Here is a 7,002-nt window from a genome sequence, read left to right as displayed (position 1 = left end):
CGCTACTGTGCTCTACTCGGTGGCACCGAAGCTTTCCCCCTCCGCCACCCAGGCTCCGCCCGTGTAGGGGCCTCCTAGTGTGTGGAAACCTTTCCTCCTTCACTGCTCCCTCCCACTGGTGCAAGTCCAGTCCCTATCCTTTTGTCTGTTTATTCTTTTTTCTTTTGCCCTACCCAGGTACGTGGGGGGGTTTCTTGCCTTTTGGGAGGTCTGAGGTCTTCTGCCAGCGTTCAGTAGGTATTCTGTAGGAGTTGTTCCACGTGTAGATGTATTTCCGGTGTATCTGTGGGGAGGAAGGTGATCTCCGTGTCTTACTCTTCTGCCATCTTCCCGGAAGCTCTCAACAAATTTTAAGGAAGTAAAATTACTCAGCACGTTCTCTGACAACAAGGGAATAAAATTAGAAATTAACATCAGAAAGAGAACAGAAAAATCAGTAAACACTTGGAAATTAAGCACCACACTTCTAAATGGGTGAATGAGAAAGTCTCAAGAGAAATTTAGAAATACACTAAACTGTATGAAAATGTAAATACAACATTTTAAATTTGTGGGACACAAGTAAAGTACTGCTGAGAGGGACATTTATAGCATTAAAATGCTTATCTTAAAATAGGAGAAAAGTCTCAAGTCAATAATCTAAGCCCCCATCTTAAAAAAACCAGAAACTGAAGAGCAAAATAAACCCAAAGGAAATAATAACGTGCAGAAATCAATGAAATAAAAAGAGAAGTCCTAGCCAACCAGCAGAATGAGGCAAGGAGAGGAAATAAAAGGCACACAGACTGGAAAAAAAGGATAAAACTGTCCCTATATTCAGATAATATGATAAAAATCCTGTTTTGTAACTACGGAAAATCCCAATTTACCAAAAAAAAAAAAAAAAAAAAATTCCTAGAACTGATAAATGGATTCAGTGAATTTATAGAATACATGGTCAACATATAAAAACTATTGTATTTCTATATTTTAGGATTTACAGTAATCAAGACAATGTGTTGTTGGCAGAGGGACAAGCTAGACCAATGGAACAGAATAGAGACCCCATAAGTAAACCTACATGAGCAGGGCCAACTGGATTTTGGCAAAGGCATAAGTAGTGCAGCCAAGGAACGATAGTCTTTTCAAGAAATGGTGCTGGGATAATCGGATATTCGTAGGCAAAAAAATGAACCTCAACCTGTACCTCACATCCTATACAAAAGTTATCTCAGAGGAAAACATAGAAGAAAATCTTCAAGACCTAGGCTAGGTGAAAAGTTCTTAGACATGACACCAAAAGCACAATTCATAGAGGAAAAATAATAAATTGGACTTTATCGAAATCAAAACCTTTTGCTCTAACAAAAGATACCGTTAAGAGGGTGAAAAGACGAGCCACTAACTGGAAGAAAAATATTTACAAACCACATATTTGACAAAGGACTCATATCTAAATTATAAAACATAAAGAACTGTTTTCTTTTTTTAATAAATTTTCCCACCAAGGGAGAAAAATAGACTTTATTTACAAGTAATAACATTTAGAAAAGATCCATCCCTGGCCCTTAAAACTCTTCCCAGCACTTCAAATTCAGCGTGTTCCCGCAAGGTCAATGCCCAGTCCCGGACTTCAAGAGCAAGGGCCCTGTTTGGCCCAGCCACCAGGACAAAGAAGCAGGGACCAGGGTCTGTTCCTCCAACGGTCCCTTCTAGATCCTGAGGCTGAAAAGATTGGCTGAGCCAAAGGACTCAGCCACTACATAGCCAGCTTAAAAAAAAAAAAAAAAAAAAATTGTAAAAGACATGAATAGACGTTTCACCAGAGAATATACACACAACAGATGAGCACGTGAAAATATATTCAACATTATTAGCCACTAGGGAAATGCAAATTAAAATCACAATAAATATCACCACACACATTATTTACAGAAGAGCTAAATTTTAAAAAGTGACAATACCAAATGCAGATAAAAACTCTCATACATGGCTGCTATGAATGTAAAATGATACAGCCACTGTATTAGATTGCTAGGGCTGCCACAAAAACACACCACAGACTGGATGGTTTAAACAATTTATTTTCTCAGAGTACTGGAGCTGGAAGTCCAAGACCAAGGTGCTGGCTGGTTTGGTTTCTCCTGAGGCATCTCGGCTTGCAGATAGCTGCCCTATTGCCTGCCCCTTCACATGGTCATCCTTCAGCACATGCGAGCCCCTGGTGTCTCTTCCTGGTCTTATAAGGGCACCAATCCTATGGAATTGAGCCCCACCCTAATGGCCTCATTAACCTATCTCCAGATATGTTTATATTCTGAGGCACTGGGAGTTAGGGATTCAACGTAAGAATTTGGAACACAATTCAGCCCCTAACAACCATTCTAGCAAATAGTTTAGGAACTCCTTAAATAAAATACACACACACGCATGCAATTCCCCATGTGTTTATTGCTCGGTAAATTCTGTTCCCGTGGTACCATGTCAATGTAGCAGGTATAGGAGTCACTCAGAACTCCACAGGTGAAATACTCCATGAATGAAACGGTGAAAAGATCAGTGCATGAAAGGATGATACTATGGCAGTAACAAAGTAGCAATTTCTCATTTCTCACATGCTTCCACTCTATACCCTTCTTAACGGAATACTGCCCAAACTACAGGGGCTGGGGGAAATATTACATTATCAGCGTGGTTTCAATTCCATTACAGCTTCCCATCCCCATTCTGAGTATCTGGGTGGCTCTGGAACTAGTTTATCAGTTAAAATGAAATGTTTTCACCCTGAGAAAGTCACAAAGCTGATGAAGTCTTTACCACTGCCACTGACAAGATCACCTAATTTTCAGAGATTTCTATCAGCACCTGCTTCCTTTCTAGACTTTTCCTATTAAACCAGACATTCATGCCATAATATATACAATTATTCCTCTAAAGTCAAGAGACTTTTTTCCTCTTTTCAGCTGAAACCAAGTACGAGCTCTTGGATTTAATGTGTCAGTTCTAAGATTCAAAGAACTTTATTACTTCAAAATCTCGAAGTATTAGTCTTTATAACACATTTCTTCAATCCACTAAGGGCAAAAGTATTTTCGAAAATTGCCTCTGTGCAATAAACGCAGGAATCCCGATAATGCTGATTGCAACTGATATATTTGTGACGTGAAAACACCCAGCATCACTTGGCACATAGCAGGCCCTATCATTTTGAGTTGCATAGGGCTACTTTCCCAATAGGTGCTGTTGCAAATATGCAAAACTCCAGAGCTTCAAATGAATACCGATCACAGCTAATGTGTAATCACGGGATGACAGGCTCTAGTTAATCTCTATAGCTGTGCTCCCACCCAGGGACTGTGTGTCTCTTGGTAAAGTAATTCAAGTCCCTGATTTTGTGCTGTAAAAGAACCTACTTCAGGCCCATCCTCATATCACATCCAATTTGTATTTTCTCCTGTAGCTCCAACCAGTGTGTTTTAGGGTTGTAATTATATACACTACCAAAGTTAAGACTTTTTTCCCCTAACTCTTTGCACTCATTGCTACATTTTTTTCTCTAGAAATAGAATAGCTGTAACCCTGATGGATGGCGGTATTTAGAGGTAAGGGTGTTGGAATGACAAAGTGTTTATAATTGCAATGTTGAAAAACCTTCAATACCCAATAATAGAAGACTGACAAAGGTATGGAGAACTATGCAATGCAAAGTTATGGAGCCAGTACAAGGGATAAGAGGACTCTACATACACTGATGACGGAACAAGAGGAAAGATATTAGGTGGAAAAGAATCTCAGGGCCCAAATGTATATGGTATATTTTTAAAAAAACATTTAAAAAAGTATGTTGGAAATACTCCATAATAGTAAAATTGCTTTAAAATGAGCAGAGAAAAGGGGAAAGTTAGAAAAGAGAGCAAACAGCCGGGCAGTAAAGTTACCTACAGAATTATAACAACAGATGTATAAGTCTCATTAGAGACAATTAAGACCCCGTCTCCCCGAATTCACATTAGTTGGTCAGACACACACATGCACACAGACTCACGCACAAAACATATCTGAAACAGATATATGTTTTTAAAACATGCTAACCGGTTGCCTTGAGGGAACCAGGACTGAGATGGGAGACTTATTTCATAAAACACTTTTTAATATCTTTGAACATTTTTGCCTTGCGCATATTACCAATTTTGATTTTTTTTTAAACTTGCAAAGCAATACAAGGTTCTTGAACAATCCACTTTCTCCAGCTTGTGATTTCTCAAACAAGCCACGTATGCTCCCTGCTTAGAGTCTTTGCATCTGCTCCCTCTGCCTGGAATGTTCTTCTCTCCAGATAGTCAAATGGTTATCCATCCCTCACCACAGGACTCCATCTATATATCCTCTTATCTTATAGGAAAGACACCCCCCTTTAAAATAAACATACCTCCCACAATTATGCCAATCTCTGCCCCTTACCATGTTTTATTTTTCTTTATAACATATATTGCCATCTGATATTAAATTTCACATTTGTTTACATATTTGTTGATTCTCTATATTCACTCACTAAAACGCAAACTCCGCGGGACTCGGGTCCTTTGTGGGTTTGTGCCACTCGAACAGTGCTTTGTGCAAGCCTAGGCTCAAGTATGTACTTGATTTAGGGAATAAATAATTTGAAAGGTACAGTGGATCTGAGAAGTTAACTCAACAGAATTGACATACACTGTAGTGTCTCTCAACCTAGGGGCACCATCTACTACCTGGGGAAAGAAATTTGAAGTGCGGTTGCAAAGAGGCCCCCTTCCTCTTTTCTGAAAGACACATATATATAAGCACGACATAGCAGTTGGTGCTGAAAACCTCTGTGGTTAGAAGTTCAAGGATATTAGAACTACTAACCCCTTCATTAATCTAAAGGAAGCCGTTGACCAAAATGTCATCAACCATCTCAACGAGGATTAGTCAAGAGCTAAGAGCACCAAACCAAACATGCCTACTGCTGAACTCAGATGTGAACTTGTTCATTCCAAAAATAACCCCATTTCCTATGCTCTCAGCTCATATGCCTACATTTATTAAAGAGCACTATTCCACCTATACATCTGGCTTTGAGCTTACTATTCAGCGAACGAAGTGACGAAAAAAGACCAAAAAAGACAAAACAACTCCAGCTGAGATAGGAAAACATACTTCAGCTATACATCTTTTCCTTTCAAGGGTAAAAATTTTATTTTTGAGGAATTTCATACTGCACATTTTCAAAGAGAGTCACATAGGAAAGCAAAATGTTATCCTCCCCTCATCCTCAAAATAAATAAGGGCATAAAATTTCTTTTTAACTCACGACACTTGGAAGTTTAGCACCAGCATCCAAAATGAACAAAAAAGGAAAAAAAAAAGCATTTACTACATATTTTAGATTTCTTTGGTTGGAGGGGGGGTTCTCCCCATGTGGTATTAATATTTCTTCTTTCAATTCATATTACCAAAACAGTAAAAACCAGGAAAAAAATATAAACCTAGTGGCTGCTGAAACCGGGGAGGGTGCTCTCTTGTTCTGTGCAGGCATTCCCAGGATCTCAGCTGCTGGAAAAACTGGCTGACACTCTCCTCGTGTAGCTGTTTGCTTCGTAAAGAATAGTAGCGAGCATTCTAATGTCCACGTTTTGGTTATTAGTCTTCCACTTTATTGCTTGGACGTTTCTTTGGTGTTGGTAGGGTTGCGGTCTGCTTTTTGCTTTATTTTTTGAATGGTCATTAATTCTTCAGGTCACCTGGAAAAAATTCAAATCAAACTTATGAAGAGTGACAAGATGATCAAGAGTTAAAGAATAAAAAGGCAAAAATTATGTTTTTTATGTAGTTCAAAAAATCAATTTTCGAAAGCTCTAAACAAAATCTTACACCATGTATCTTTCATAGATTTGTAAACTGAAACATTAATTTAATGGAAAATTTTTAATAAAACATTTTTACAAACCAGAACAGTCAGTACATAATAGTAAAAATTCTAGAAAAGAAAATTATCATCATGAAGCCTTTTCAAATAAATGGTACTATAGCATTGATAATTCTTCATACTCATTTTAGTGGCCATACAATATCTCCTAATATGGATATACCACAGTATTTAACCACTTCTCCAACATTAGATTGTAAATAGTAGAAATTTTTTCCCCCTATATTTTGGATTATTTCCTTAGGAACAATACCTAAAAATAATGTCACCAAGTAAAAGTTTATGGCCAAATGATTAACATATAATTCCGTCAGTTAATGCAAGCAAGTGTGAATACAGAATTTATTTCTATAATAAACTATCCATACTACCCAGAGATAAAACAGAATATTCTCAGCATAGCAATTGTCTACCTAGTGAAAGGATAATTGAAATCCCAAACCTCTGCATATAAAAGCAGATGGCATTTAAAAAGTAGAAACTTAAAATGATCTCAAAATTTTATGAAATCTGAACAATTTTTGGAAAAATAACACTGCTGCTATTAGCTTTACAACCTTTCAACTAAAAGCGAAGTCCTTATTTATGTAATGAAAAGGGCAACAACCAAGAAATACTAAAAACTTAAACTTTCAGGATTTATTAGATGAAAAACCCAGAATGAAACCAACTATGGCTTATAAATTCTTGTAAGACTCGCTGAGCCAGTCTTTCTAGTATATTTCCACCTGTATAAATACAATGTCCAGGATCTTTAACAAGAAGACAGAAAAAAAGCAGGAAGCAACAATGAAGAAAAACAAGCTTTTTTTTTTCTTTTGGCTGCGTTGGGTCTTTGTTGCTGCACACGGACTTTCTCTAGTTGCGGCGAGGGGGGGCTACTCTTCGTTGCGGTGTGCGGGCTCTAGGCACACGGGCTCAGTAGTTGTGGCTCGCGGGCTCTAGAGTGCAGGCTCAGTAGTGGTGGTGCACGGGCTTAGTTGCTCCGCGGCATGTGGGATCTTCCCAGACCAGGGCTCGAACCCGTGTCCCCTGCATTGGCAGGCGGGTTCTTAACCACGGCGCCACCAGGGAAG

The sequence above is a fragment of the Phocoena phocoena genome, chromosome 11 (assembly GCF_963924675.1).
Source record: "Phocoena phocoena chromosome 11, mPhoPho1.1, whole genome shotgun sequence".
Lineage (NCBI taxonomy): Eukaryota > Metazoa > Chordata > Mammalia > Artiodactyla > Phocoenidae > Phocoena > Phocoena phocoena.
The sequence above is the reverse complement of the archived record's forward strand: the minus strand, read 5'-3'. Positions refer to the sequence as shown.